The sequence below is a fragment of the Prunus persica genome, chromosome G7, assembly GCF_000346465.2.
Source record: "Prunus persica cultivar Lovell chromosome G7, Prunus_persica_NCBIv2, whole genome shotgun sequence".
Taxonomy (NCBI): domain Eukaryota; kingdom Viridiplantae; phylum Streptophyta; class Magnoliopsida; order Rosales; family Rosaceae; genus Prunus; species Prunus persica.
In genome coordinates this window covers 2,221,026-2,234,880 of record NC_034015.1, presented here as the reverse complement: position 1 = coordinate 2,234,880, position 13,855 = coordinate 2,221,026, and the positions used below count along the sequence as shown (strand labels likewise).

Sequence of the window (13,855 nt, the reverse complement as noted above, 5' to 3'; positions counted from 1 at the left end):
CTGATTTCATTACAAACTAATGGATGTAATCAAATACCAGAAGCAGACCTATGTCAGGGTAACCCTTCTTTGAAGAGAGAGGCTGCACATGAGTTTTCAAATGAAAAGTGAAAAGTGAACTAAAATCGGAAATTGATTTTCGGGAGTTTTCAAAATTGGGCCTCATCTTTGAAATCAGTTTTCACTTTTTAAAATACTAGAAACTAAAATTAGTTACCAAACATATTTTCAATTTTCAATTTTCAAAAGAAGTATCAAAAAATGATATTGTTATCAAACAACCCCTAAGCAATTCAAAATAAAAGAGATTATGCTAGTGTAGCATGAGGGAACAATATCTAGGGTATAATTTAGGGAGAAATTTGAACTCACTTACATACATTCTTTTAATATGTAACTTAAAATGACTATCAGAGTGACAAAACGTGACAATACAGAGGTATTCCCTGGGAGACAAAACAAAGCCAATAGAAGGAAAATGAAAACTGTAAAGCCGCCTAAAATGTGACCTTCGTCTAATCTGGGGAATTATTACTTCAATTTTAACCATTATATTTACTCATTGCAGCTCTTTTGAACCCACAACTACATGTATAAGCAACTACATACAGAATTGATTAACTAACTCCTCCATTGATCCGTACACTTCATAGGGAGCAAGAGGGATACACACAAACCACAATTGATTAAACTAAAAATGTAAAAACATATATTACTCACACCATTCGTTTGAAAAACATATATTACTCACACCATTTGTTTACAGTCATGCTTCCATACTATCCCGCATGTCTTAAAAGAATTCACGAGAGCAGTTATGCTTGGGATAGGTTCGACCTATCTGTTTCTTTAATCCCCTTGTACTCTTCCAAAATTAATTACCAAGAAAAGGTCCTCCAGTTCCAAAATTAATTTCCTCTTTTTGTTCATAAGTATAGCTAGCCTTCCTATGTGCAAGAAACTGACTTACAAACATTAATTAAGTAGTGCAGTGCCTAATGTGCATTCATTGAATTGGGGAAGGATTACATCATGCACTTTCTTTTCAATTTTAGAGACATTACTATTTGACATTGATATTCTCTGTGACTACCAGAATCATACATTGTTTATGCACAGCATGATTTCATGTTATCTGTTGTAAATCAACATCGCATTTGTGTTAAATTAGCTGCTATCAGGATGATACAGGATGATACACATTCACAACACAGTACTTTTGGTCCTCTTGCCCTTATGCAACACACCAGCTATTAATTTTTTAGTTTTTAGTTTTGTTTTTGGTTGCCGCTATCTGGACTGCATTTACTGGACACGTTGCTGGCAATCTCTGTAGTAATCGTGGAATATACAGCATTATCCACACTTTTGTTTTAAGATGTAATAGCCCTATAAGTTCCAGCCCTTCAGTTTTACCTCTTATTGAAATTGTTCACATGAGTACTGAAGAAAGCAATTATCCAGAGAACTAGGGAACCTAGGAAACTACTAAATAAATTGGGAAACTAACAACAAAGAAGGAAATCTGCTCCAGACTCTATTAAAAGGTTTGTCAATGATGTCTGCATCAAATACATTAGCTATTTAGCATCCCCCTCCCTTGAAAATGCTAGAAAGTCAATTTTCACAAAATTAGGTCCCTGTATATTGGGTTCTTAAGTCATGATTTAAGTAGGATTTGTTATAAATAACCCATGTAATTCATTGGAGGATAGTTGAGTTATAGAGTAAAAGTTTATTTTCGAGAGATGGAAATTCTGGTGAGAAGCCAAACCCTTGGTGTGATGCCAAGAATGGGTGTGAAACCCTTAGAGTGATTCCAAACCTATCTTTATTCGTCTAATTTTCTGTTTTCTTTGTTTTCGCTTCTGCAAATCTGATTAAATCTTTCGACCAAAAAAATAAAAAATAAAAAAATAAATCTGATTAAATCTACAATTCACCTATATGCTACATTAGGATTTACAAGGGATTAAATCATAAAGCATAGAGTATTTATAGCTAGCTCTAGGGGAATGTTACCTCAGGTGGGTGAGTCTCACCCTCCAATTCAACCATCACAGGGGTATTCATGCTGCTCATCCAAAGATTAAAAATTTGTGATCGGTCAGAGCCAAAACTTAACAAACCAAATCAAATTTTGGACAGAAAAGGTAAGGTTAGGAATTTCAAATACTTGATCTGCAGAGCACGGGTACGCAAGATTATACTCTCCAGCTATTCATGTGCACCTCCCTGTCCATTGTTCCATTATTCTTCTTCAGCAACTTTTACTTTCATATTATGATACACATAACTAATACTGTATGCTAAGTTTCTTTCCTATATACTTAATTCAGATATTTTAAAAATAAGATTATAGTAAACAGAAAGCATTGAATCCTTACTTCACTCTCTGGCTCTTGTGGCTTATCTTCATATCTGCACAAAAACAAATACATTAACCTGAGAGGGTTGCTGAGGGTCAAATTCATATACACAAACACAGAAACAACTACGAGTGTTATAACAGAGGCAGAGAGAGAGAGAGAGAGAGAACCCCATATCCAAGTCTTTGCAATCGTGGTCCGCCATTGTCGATGGGTGAACAAGTTTTGAGGTGTTCAGAGAGAGAGAAGAGAAGAGTTGAGTTTGGGAGGATGCCTCAGGGACCGGGATTAGGGTTTGAATTTGAAATAAGGTTTTGGATGATTTGGTATGGAGATCATGTGATGCGACATTTTAAACTCCAATAATGCCCATGCTGAAGAAGAATTGGCAAACCAAATAAATATGTGCATTTAGAAAGAGTTTAAAGGCAAAACTATTTTCTTTTCTTTTTTCTTTTTTTGGTTAAATACCACGAATTTTCAATTGCCTCTAACCTCTTTTTTTTTTCCCTTCAGAAAATTAAGGATATAAACTCTTTTTTTTTGCCATTGTTCCTCCTATCGTCTAAATCCTCAGCATTTCTTCCAATTTGCCTCTAAATTAGGCATTACGTATGTAAAACTAATTAAAACCTCTAAAATAAATACAAATTTAGTTTTATACCCAATCTTAGATATAGTCTTATAAAGAAATCATATACCATTTAAAAACTATAAACACACCCAAAAATTGACAGTTGTGGATTTTTTTCAATTTAATAGCTATTTTTCAATTTATTAGTGTGTGTAAAATACCTATATTACCCTTGTACTATGGATTTGAAGAGAAAAATTAGATTTGCCAAAAAACCAAAGCAAATCTCCCAAAAAACCATATCAGATTTGCCCAAAAACTAAATCATATTCATTTTATGCTTTCTCGCTGGTCCTTTCTCAGGTCCAACTATATTCTTCATCTCTGATCTATAATTTTCAATATTTCACCTTCGACTTCTTATTCTAAAATCATGCTTCTATTTAGTTTTTTTTTCGGATTATTCGGAAACTGCATGAGGTTTCAAAAATTATACAAACACCCCTTAGGTTTTAAATTGTTTTAACAAAATCCCTTTTCCATTTTATTTTTTATTATTCAAAGATTGATGATTTTATATGTATATAAAATATTTATTAAAATCTAAGTGCTTTTTAGAATAATTAATTTCATATTTTCCCGTAAATCACTAACATGTACTTTTTTCTTCCAATAATTATAGTAGCAAAGGCCCCTGGGCCTCGTATAAAACATTTTAGCCCAAGAATTATAGTAGCAAAAAAGACTTTTTAAGTGTGTAACGGATGTGCGTATGTGACCAAACAAAAAAAAAGTGTGTAAGTGTCATTCTTCCATTTTTTATATCTACAAATTATAGTCTAAATTACTCTAAATTTTAAGGATTAATGTATTCATGTATGTAGATTATTTGCTGGGCTGTTTACTTTGTTACGGTTGGACGAATCAGAGGATCTTGCCGAGGCAAATAAAAATGGAAAAGGTCTGGATGTCTTAAATCCCTTTAGATATATATTATATTGTACTCTGCAGTCTACTATTATAAATAAAGCACAGAATAGAACATTTATTTTTTCTAGGAGGAAACTTTGGAACATTGTTGTCATATCGTGCATTACGTGCAGAAACTGATAAGTGCATGAATGTTGAAAGACCAAAGGGCACGCAATACTTAATAATTGCACAGGTTGAAACTCCAAAGACGCATGGGATATGATTTGCTAAACGTTTACAAGTCCAGAGACGCATGGGATATGGTTTGATCATTTACGATATTTGATACATTTTCCAATTCCAAAGAATAAATATTAATTTGGAATTTGGAATTGTCCAGAGGTGTGGTTGAAGAATTAATTATGAATAGCTAGTTTCATGACAAACGTATCTATATAATAACCTGTCTCATTTCTATTCTGATCAACAAATCATCACTCTCACTCCCTCTCAATCTCTATTTCTTTCAACTCTTTGCCTGCTACAATTTAGATATGGTAGGAGGAAAGCAAGCTACTGCCTCCAAGAGAAAACCAAGTACTGCAATTTTAAATGGTGAAGGCTCAGTTGCACTGGTTCCGGTATCACAAGATGCGGTACCTATCAACTGTGCTCCTATTGTGTCTTCATACAATGACAAAATTCGTCCCCTGCTCGATGCGGTTGACAAGCTCCGTAACTTGATGGTAATGGATGAAGGCATTCAGCTCCCCACAATTGTGGTGGTTGGGGACCAATCATCTGGAAAATCCAGTGTCCTCGAATCTTTGGCTGGCATCAGCCTCCCTCGGGGTCAAGGTATCTGCACAAGGGTACCTCTGATAATGAGGCTGCAGCACCACTCAAGCCCTCAGCCAGAGCTTTCATTGGAGTACAATGGCATAATTGATCCTACTGATGAAGACAACATCTCTGACGATATTGTTAAGGCAACTAATGCTATTGCAGGGGGAGGGAAGGGAATTTCTAACACCCCATTGACGCTGTTAGTGAAGAAAAATGGTGTTCCTGATTTGACTATGGTGGATTTGCCTGGGATCACTAGGGTCCCAGTTCATGGTCAGCCTGAAAATATTTATGACCAGATCAAAGACATGATCATGGACTACATAAAGCCAGAGGAGAGTATCATTTTGAATGTGTTGTCTGCAAGTGTTGATTTTGCTACCTGTGAATCGATTCGAATGTCGCAGAGTGTGGATAAGACTGGGGAAAGGACGCTGGCCGTGGTTACGAAAGTTGACAAGGCACCTGAAGGACTTCTTGAGAAGGTTACTGGGGATGACGTCAACATTGGACTTGGTTATGTCTGTGTGAGGAATCGCATTGGAGATGAAACGTATGAAGAGGCACTGGCCATTGCTCATGAACTATTTCAGACTCATTCTCTGCTGTCGAAGATCGACAAATCTATTGTCGGTATTCCAGTTTTGGCGCAAAAGTTGGTGCAAATTCAAGCTAACAGCATAGCAAGAAACTTGCCGGAAATTGTGAAGAAGATTAATGACAAGCTGAATTACTGCCTTTCTGAACTGAATACAATGCCAAAGAGTCTTTCGTCTGTTGCTGAGGCAATGACTGCTTTCATGCAGATCATTGGCATGGCTAAAGAATCTCTTAGGAAGATTCTTCTGAGAGGAGAATTTGAAGAGTACCTTGAAGACAGGCGCATGCATTGCACTGCTAGATTGGTTGAGATGCTCAATCAGTACTCAGATGCACTTCACAAATGTGATTAAAGTGACCCTAAGATGAACTTCTTGGTTGAAGAGATCAAGATATTGGAGGAAGCAAAAGGTATAGCTCTTCCGAATTTTCTTCCTCGCAATGCTTTTCTTACTATCTAGCAGGGAAAGGTAAGGGGAATTTCGAGCATACCAATTGGGTTTGTGGAGCAGGTGTGGAGTTATGTTGAGGAGGTGGTTATTTCTGTGTTGATGCGGCACTCAGAAAATTATTATCAGCTTCAACTATCAGCGAGGCGTGCTGGACATAATCTGATGGCTAAGATGAAGGAAAGGTCGACAAAGTGGATGAAGGAAATTGTGGACATGGAGAAGCTTGCAGATTATACATGTGATCCGGAGTATGTTTCTGAATGGAACAGGCTGATGTCTCAACAGAATGCTTTCATAGATGGGGTGTTAAATGATGAGAAACGCCCTTCTGTTGTAGCTATAGAAGGTATTGGGGAGGTGGAGGTTGGTGTTTTGAGGCAGTTCCCTCATGTCTTAGGTCAAGCTTTTGATCTGAAAATGAGGATGACTGCTTATTGGAAGGTTGTTTTAAGGAGGTTTGTTGACTGTATGGCACTGCATTTGCAGCTGTCTGTATCCAACCTGGTGAACAAGGAAATGGAAGCTGAGATTGTTAATGAGTTGATGGGTCCTTACGGTGGTGGCATTGAGAGAATGTTAGAGGAGTCGCCGACAGTAGCGGTGAAGCGTGAGAAACTGAATAAGAGTATCAAGAAGTTGAGAGACTCCAAGGAGGTTGTAGCGAAGATCATGGACAGCATCAATTCTTATGGTGATTAAACGGCTTTCCAAACTTTTGGGGTACTACTATGTGTGGTCTATTAAAATTAAAGATGGAAGTTTGTTTGTCCTTTGTTGTGGTTTTTTGTTTTTGATTTTATTTTTGAGGGCTTTTGTTTCCGTTTTGTTATAGGTGTCGATTGTTTTGGTTCTGGTACTTATTTATTTTCAATGAATTTGAAGTGTTGATTTCTTCCAACTGTTATAAGTCGGACTTGTTGCCTCTCATATTTTCTGCTTTCGTTACCATTTACTTAACTTGAAGCAGTCCTCTAATCCTATCAATGTAGCTAAATAAACTTCTTATTGTGTATTAGGCTTTCTGTGTTTTCTACTATGTTAGTTAAAAGCAGTTATGAAGAAATCTAATTCGGATTATTATTTTCGTTTTCGATTTGTTACTGTTTGATCTAGACTTATTCAGTAATCTATTCATGCTAAGTTACATGAAGTTTTCTGCCAAAACAAAAAAAAAAAGGTCATGTCACAAAATAGATTGAAGTAGAGGCAATTTCTCCAAATAAACTGGATTTTATACACTTGGGATTTGGATGGAATGAAACAAAACAAAACAAAACAGCATTCCCTTGTAACATTTATTTCTGGAGATCCTCTTCTGCTGCTGCTTATTTTTATTTTTATTTTTTAGAGTTTGCTCAAGAAAATATGAGGAACAAACATGAAAAATAAGAACATACAGCCTCTACAAGGTGTTGGCAAGCCGACACTGCAGTCTTTCGCCCTTGTTCATCTGTTATTGCCAAAATTATATGAAGGAAATGAAAATTGTTTAATTCTGGTACTCTAACCTTATTGTTAGAGAAAATGGAAACCAACTTGATCGGGATGCCGTCTATTTGCAATTAGAAGCTTCTATTTTGTTTTGCATTTGTTCTGGCGAACCAAGACTCTTCCTCATTTTTCATGTTCTTTATATCTTCCTGTTTTGATGCATTTTTATGTTTGAAGTCATAACTTGGTCAAGTTTTGTTCAATTGCTGCACAAATATTCATCTAGAGATGTTCACTGGCTGTATTTTACGTAGGTTCTTTAATATGCAATGTGGTTCGTGGAAAGAAAAAAAAAATGTATGACCAAGCATGGACGATGCCACCCGATTGATCCACGACACTTTTTTTTTTTTCTTCTCTATTTTTATTTTGATGGTCTATTTAAATGAGTTTTTGACCATATTTATCAGTATTCATAAAAACTTAACAACTCATTAATTAGATATCATGTCAAACTTAACTTATAATGTGATTATGGGTTAAATGTGTATACATTTAGAGCATCTCCAATGCAAAGATTTAAATTGAGGATGTAAATTGCACTTTTACATCTCCGGTGGAATCTTGATTGAAATATTCCAAGATGTCAAACCATTTTGCTCCAGTAGGAAAATGTAAAATCCCATTCTCTCATTGGAGAGGTGAAATGTCAAAAAGTGTATTTGATTTTTTTTATTAGAATTTTTTAACAACTTAATTAAATAAAGGGAATGAAGAATGATGTGGATATCCAAAGTATATATGAACAAAAATGTAGATATATTAGGAGAAAATCAACAAAAATATGAATCTAATATGATTCTGGTGGTATTGTTGGTGACTGAGATTAAACAATAACGCTACAGGCACCAACTTGTTTACTAACTTTTGGATACCAACACATGTGGCACATGACATGGCAACCCATGTCATCTGCCATATCATCTATTTTAATTACATAATTTGTTATATAAATAAAAGAATTTCACATTGAAAAAAGAAAAAAAAAGAAAAAAGAAACCCATTTAATATTTAGGTCCCTTCCGTCTTCCTCCTTGGCTCCCCCACCCTCTCCTCTCTTGAAAAAAGCCCTAGAAATTCAACAGTCCTCCATGATAGCCAATATATCTCTCAATATGGGAATCAAAGTCAGGATGCCAGTCAAGGTGGATATCAGTATGGGAATCAAAGTCAAAATTCAAGCCAAAATATATGTTTGCAAGATAATCTAGGTGTAAGTGTCGTGGATGTGGGTTTTTCATATTGTAACTATAATTGGATGGACAATCTCAATCAAAGCATTCAACTCTTTCCTTTCAACAGCCACCAGTTGAAACTTCTCAAATTCAAAGCACCAAGCCTATATATGGGCCATCTCTCGTGAATGAGCAGTCTAATGATAATGTACACATTGGGGATGGGATTGCTGTACAAATATGAAGTCTACTTCTTATGACATCTAGATGTGTCAATATGACCTCTTATTTGTACATCAGAAAGTGGAGAAAAAGAAAAAGCACAATGAAAATCCAGAAGGAAAATTAGAATACTATTCATATTAAAACATTCAATATACTCCATTCACGTGTATTAAGTTTGCCCCAAAACACTTAATTGACAGGAACAAACATACTTCAACTTCGCCAATACAAACTTGATTAACAAAATGGTGTATTCACTCTCAAATTCTTAGTGAACCATAATCACAGTACATGTCCGTTGGAATACTTCATCAACCAACACTTGAAAAAACACCACCAGCACTATGAGCAGCCATACATTAGTTGTGCCATCTTTGTATGACATCTTTTTATATCCTTTCTCCATCGCCTGAAAATATACTTTTCAGAAATACGAAAAATTTGCTTTTCAATCAGTACCAAAATTATATGCCGACATAATATTCCCCTAAACTCAAATAGCCGACAATTGCATTTCACCTCATTTGCTTCCTCATTCAAGATTACCTTGAAAATAACACGTTTACTACTTTCCCAAACTTTGACATCTTCATATACTAGAAATTCTACAAGGGCAATATTTTCCTTAACTGATGATAATCCACAATATATTTTACCTGCGAACTCATCCATAAACTCTTTGAATTTGTCAATTGTAAAAGCATCTTGGAATTGCTTTTCAAATTCATAGCGATTCTTGCAAGGAACCCGTGAATTAAAACAACCAAAATCTGCTAGCTTCTCCTTTTCCACCTTATTATGCAAAATCTGCTAGCTTCTCCTTTTCCTTGAATTATGTTGGCGTGACTTGTGGATATTGACTTACTTTCCTTACACACTAAGAATTCCTATTATAATTGTAATTGATTTACTTTAATTCCTGATTTCCTACTGCAAATAGATTTAGGAATTTATTATTTACTTGCCCATTCAGGTTTCGTTGTATTATAAATATGACCTCCTACAAGGAGAAGAATACACAGAAAATTCCCACAAACAAATATTCTCTCATAGTTTTAATATTTTAGCATGGTATCAGACACAGGAATGCTAGATTGTAAACCTGCGGACACTCCTATTATTCAGAATCATCATCTTGGAGAATATCCGGATCAAGTTCCAACTAACAAAGAAAGATACCAAAGGTTAGTGGGAAGATTGATCTATTTGTCACATACTCGACCAGACATTGCTTATGCGGTGAGCGTTGTCAGTCAATTTATGCACTCTCCAAGTGAAGACCATATGAATGCAGTTCTTCGGATACTTAGATATTTGAAGTCTGCACCTGGAAAAGGACTTATGTTCTCAAAGCATGGTCATCTAAATATTGATGGTTATTCAGATGCAGATTGGGCAGGTAATGTAACAGATAGAAAATCCACATCGGGTTACTTCACATTCGTGGGAGGTAATTTGGTGACATGGAGAAGCAAGAAACAGAATGTAGTAGCTTTATCCAGTGCAGAAGCTGAGTTTAGAGGCATGACTAAAGGGATTTGTGAACTTCTTTGGTTAAGAAAGTTGCTTACTGAACTTGGGTATAAACCTACATCCACAATGAATCTCTTTTGTGATAACAAGGCTGCTATAGCCATTGCACAGAATCCGGTTCAGCATGATCGTACTAAACATGTTGAGGTGGATCGACACTTCATCAAACAAAAGCTTGAGGCTAAAGTGTTTCAGTTTCCTTTTGTGAAATCCGAGGATCAATTGGCGGATATTTTGACAAAGGCGATTTCCAGTAAAGCATTCCACAATTCACTAGATCAGTTGGGCATTGGCGACATCTATGCACCAACGTGAGGGGGAGTGTTGGCGTGACTTGTGGATATTGACTTACTTTCCTTACACACTAAGAATTCCTATTATAATTGTAATTGATTTACTTTAATTCCTGATTTCCTACTGCAAATAGATTTAGGAATTTATTATTTACTTGCCCATTCAGGTTTCGTTGTATTATAAATATGACCTCCTACAAGGAGAAGAATACACAGAAAATTCCCACAAACAAATATTCTCTCATAGTTTTAATATTTTAGCAAATTACACTTCGACTTTCCGGAACGTGAACATGCCAAAGTCAAATATTTCAGTTCCCCACTATCTCCCTTTCTTGAGGTCCTTTTACTAACTTCAAACCCCTTTTCTTTCCCGTAATTTTTGTAATATTCAGCTAGCTCTTCCAAGGAATCAAATATTGCTCCAACCTCTGGGTCCTTCACTTTATCTTTCATATTTGTTGGATCTTCCATTTCATTCACTGCACTTGAATACTCTTCCAAATTTGCTGCATCTTCCATTTCATTGAGTTCATTTGAGTTCCCTTCTAAATTTTTTGTATCTTCTATTTCGTTGGGCTCACTTGAATTATCTTCTAAAGATGTTATATCTTCCATTCTATTCGTATTTTTTTTTTCCCTAATAAGTGTTGCCAAATATCTCAAATTAGAACCCCTACAAACTAAATGTACAAAAAAAAGAAAAGAATAACTCATATAAAAAAAAAAACATCAAGATTACTCATTTGTAAATAAAGAGCCGAAAAAAAAAACATTAACTCCCAATAATATTTCACTAGCATGGACCTGTAGCATAGCGAAGGACATATTATTAAGTCATCGAGATTTATACAAAAAGATTTAGGAGTATTTATGTCATTATGAATAAGCTTATGCATCATAACCTATATGCATATATCCATGTCTATTTGTATATGAATCACTTATTGTTCTTTCAAAAGGGAGTTTTTCGTTTTTGTGATGATCAAAAGGCTTGTGTCGGGATTGCTGGGGCGATTTATGCAGAACTTTTGTTTTGTTTTTTAGTTATCATAAAATATGAGTATTAGAACACTAAAACCCAAGAGAAAAAAAAATTGCTCAAGTATGTACGTACCTATCGATGACGTTATTGTGGTTGAATAAAATCGTGCGATGAGAGCTTTAATTCTTCAATGAAGGACTGCTGAATTTTTAGGGTTTTTCGGAGAGGAAGAAGGAGGTTTAACGCTAAATCACAAAGGCTCGGTGCTTTGAATTTGAGAAGTTTCAACTAGTGGCAGTTGAAAGGGAGAAAGCTGAATGCTTTGATTGGAATTATATTTTGGCTTGAATTCTGACTTTGATTCCCATACTGATATCCATCTTGACTGGCATCCTGGCTTTGATTCCCATATTGAGAGATATATTGGCTATCATGGAGGACTGTTGAATTTCTAGGGTTTTTTCAAGAGAGGAGAGGGTTGGGGAGCCAAGGAGGAAGACGGAAGGGACCTAAATATTAAATGGGTTTCTTTTCTTTTCTTTTTTTCTTTTTTCAGTGTGAAATTCTTTTATTTATATAACAAATTATGTAATTAAAATAGATGAGATGGCAGATGACATGGGTTGCCATGTCATGTGCCACATGTGTTGGTATCCAAAAGTTGGTAAACAAGTTGGTGCCTGTAGCGTTATTGGGGATTAAATTTGGAGTGTAATTTAGACTTTGAAATTTATTTTTTTACCGTTGGATTTGATTAATGTTATGTTTAATTTGAATTTAAAAATAATTATTAATTCGACCATTAGATTGAAGTAAAAATTAAAAATTTGGGAGTTGTTGATTGTATAGTTGTTAGAGCACTTCCATCCCAAAGGGCAAGGGTAAGGAAAGGTCTGTCACTGTTCACGTGAATAGTGGCAGCCCTTGTATATTTTGTTTACACCCCTATGGGTAAGGGCAAGAGTAATTACTATTCACTTTAATTTTTTTTTTTTTTTTTTTGAGAAAGAGAAATTCATTCATAAAACCACAGACGTACAAAGAGCGACATGATACAGTGGCCTTGTTAAAACTTTCCTAGGACAACCTCATGGGACAAATCTCAGGAGAGGAAAGAGTACCATACATGTCATTGACTAATAGGAGAGTCTAATTCATGTTACTTTGGACCATTACAATAAAAGAACAAGTCAAAAACAAAACCTAACACAAAGATCTCCGATGAGAACCTCAACTAGAGACCAACACAGTAGACCCACATGAGAGGACCGTAGAAACCCCAAATAGTAAACCCACAGGAGAGGACCGTAGAACATCTCAATTGTCAAAAGAAGCCTTCTATGAGCAAAATCATAGTCATTTGATACCCATACAAACTGTAAGTCATACCATAGCAGAAACTAGGAGAGAACATAGAGGACAAACACAAAAACAACAGTGAAAAGACCCATGAGAAGCAATTCACTTCAACTCAAAACCTAACAAAGAAAACCTCCTATGACCAAGCATAGTTCTTCGGTTGGCGCAGAGTAAAGAAGAGCACCACATCCCAACAACTACTACCAGCGTCGCTGCTGCCGCCACCGTTAAAACAGAGACAGAACATCAGCCACCAAGTATCACAACTCTCCCAAGGAGAGACACAATCCAGCGTCACTACTGTCGCCGTCGTCGAGACAAAGAAAACACCAGTCACCTAGAACACTGCAAAAAATACCAGAAAAAATAACAGACAAACAAACCTAGATCCAAACAGATCTAGACTATCTGGGGAGGGGAAGGGGAGGGGAAGAGGGGAAAAGAGGAAAGGAAAATATGGGAGAAAAGAAAGGGAGACGAGGAGAGGAAGGGGAATATGTGCGGAGGGGAGGAGGGCAGTAGCCACCTCCCTTCCTTAGCTTCCTCGCGGTTGGTTGTTAGCAAGGAGAAAGGGCTACTATTCACTTTAATTTATTTTCTATTTTTTTTATACCTAAACAATTAATTTTGATAAGATTTTCGATTACCAAGTGTCATTATTTATTATAAAATTCTCATCTAAAATTTCAGATAAGATTTTCGGATAAGATTTTAGGTTGCCGCATGTCCGTATTTATTATAACATTCAAATCTAAAATTTCAAATAAGATTTTCGGATAAGGTTCTCGGTGCCACATATCGATATTTATTTTAAAATTCTAATATCAGATTTCATATAAGATTTTCACCCTCTAAAATTGCGCAACTTGTCATCTCTATCTTCTAAATCCCTCTATAAAACTACATCCTCTACTCAGACCTCTCACACCATATCTTCTCTATCATTACATTTTCATATTTTACAAAATACATTCTACTCTCAATGTCTAACCTAAGGAAGGTGTTGGATAGGCAACAGCAAGAAGATGAAGAAATCAGGCT

The 13,855-nt window shown here is 35.7% G+C and overlaps 1 pseudogene; it reads left to right on the top strand.

Annotated features, from left to right (window-relative positions):
• Window positions 20-6,812, top strand: LOC18771053 (annotated as a pseudogene).